We start from the raw sequence: 1,745 nt of genomic DNA, 5'->3' as shown, positions 1-1,745 counted from the left end.
GTGCTCACCTGTCCATTCAGCACCTCCTAGGGCTCTGCCAGTGCTAGGTGAGATGTCCTTCCTACAGGGAAGATGAGAGCCACTGTAGCTTCTCAGGGTAGAGATGAATGCCCGCTGGGGACCTGCCAAGGCAGAGGGGGATTCAATACATACTTCAGAGTTAATCGCATTGTGACACTTGGTTTCTCCTTATAAAACCTGTGTTTATATGGAGGATATCTCTCTAACTCAGTCTCAAGTCTCAGAGGCATCCCGTAGCTCTTTTATTCTGTTGAATATGTTGGTACCAGGTAGTGAGGCAGTTCACTCGTCTCCTGTGGTCGGCATACTTCACTACGACAGATTACCCCGTGGTGTCTACAACAGCATCACAAGTGCAGTGTTTTGCCCTCGGAGTTATGTGCATTAGCTCCATCTTGCCGCTGTTAACAAATTGGCCACAAATTTGACAGCTTAAAACAGGACACATTTATTATCATGCTAGTCCATGGCTTGGCTAGGTCCTCTGCATGGCTGAAATCCAGGTGTCAGATGGCTACATTCTCATTTGGGGCTCAAGTCCTCTTCCAGGCTCACTGGTCACTCACTGACCAGACTAAGTTCCTTCTCATGCTTTCAACGCAGCCCTCTTTTCCAACTTCAGGCCAACAACAAAAAGTAACCAAGCCAGATAGGTCAAGAGCAGGCTAATTTCCCTGTTTTAAGGTTTTCCTGTCTTAAGATCAACTGGTTACCTTGATGACACCCTCAAAGAACCTCTTGCCATGTATAATATAATCACATACCCTTCTGAGAGTGCATGGGCCTTGGTGCTTCAATCATGAGTGGAGTTAAGCCCCAGTGTTCCTATTGGCAGGTTATGACACCTGCAGTAATTACCACGCCTTCACTGGGCCTCAGTTTCCTCCTATGTCACATACTCTGTTTCCACTGGCAGTGCCTCTGTCAACTAGTTCGCATGAGTGCTAAGTGAGCCACGCAGTCACGCACTTATAAAAGTGTCTCAGCCTTGCAAATGCCTGGTAGTCCCGAGTTATGGTCTTTAACAAACAGCTCTGTCACGTTGCATTTTGTTGTATTTAATTTATTTACTACACCTGCTCTTTTTGGCCTCAGAAGCCCAAATATTTCCCAAATAATTCCTGGCACCCTGTGTTTCTTCCCACTTCCCCCCTGTGTGGTCAGAGTCCACTGTTTCCTCCAGCCTAGTGGAAGCACAAATGAGCCCATGGTAAATAGACCTGTGATTTTCCATTTCAGCCACCGGTGACATTTGGGGATGTGGCCATCCACTTCTCCAAGGAAGAATGGGAATGTCTGAACCCCACCCAGAAAGATTTGTACCAAGAGGTCATGTTGGAGAACTATCAGAACCTGGTCTCCCTTGGTAAGGCCCTCCCTCCCCCACAATCTTGAACCATCTTGCTAATGTCAGGAAAACGGAGGTCACTCCAATTTTTTATTTATAATTTTTTAAAGTATTTATAATAGTGTTATTGCAATATAATTCACATAGTATACGATTCACCCATATAAAGTGTATAATTTAATGATTTTTAGCATGTTCACAGTGTTATATACCTATCACCATAAATAATTTTAGATCATTTTTATCACCCCCCAAAAAACCCATTAGAAATCAGTCTTTACCTAGGCTCAGAGCCTGTGGCTCAAGCGGCTAAGGCGTCAGCCACATATACCTGACCTGGCAGGTTTGAATCCAGCCCAGGCCTGCCAAACAACAA

The sequence above is a fragment of the Otolemur garnettii genome, unplaced genomic scaffold, assembly GCF_000181295.1.
Source record: "Otolemur garnettii isolate 467f Iridium unplaced genomic scaffold, OtoGar3 scaffold00091, whole genome shotgun sequence".
NCBI lineage: Eukaryota > Metazoa > Chordata > Mammalia > Primates > Galagidae > Otolemur > Otolemur garnettii.
This window is presented reverse-complemented; position numbering follows the sequence as displayed.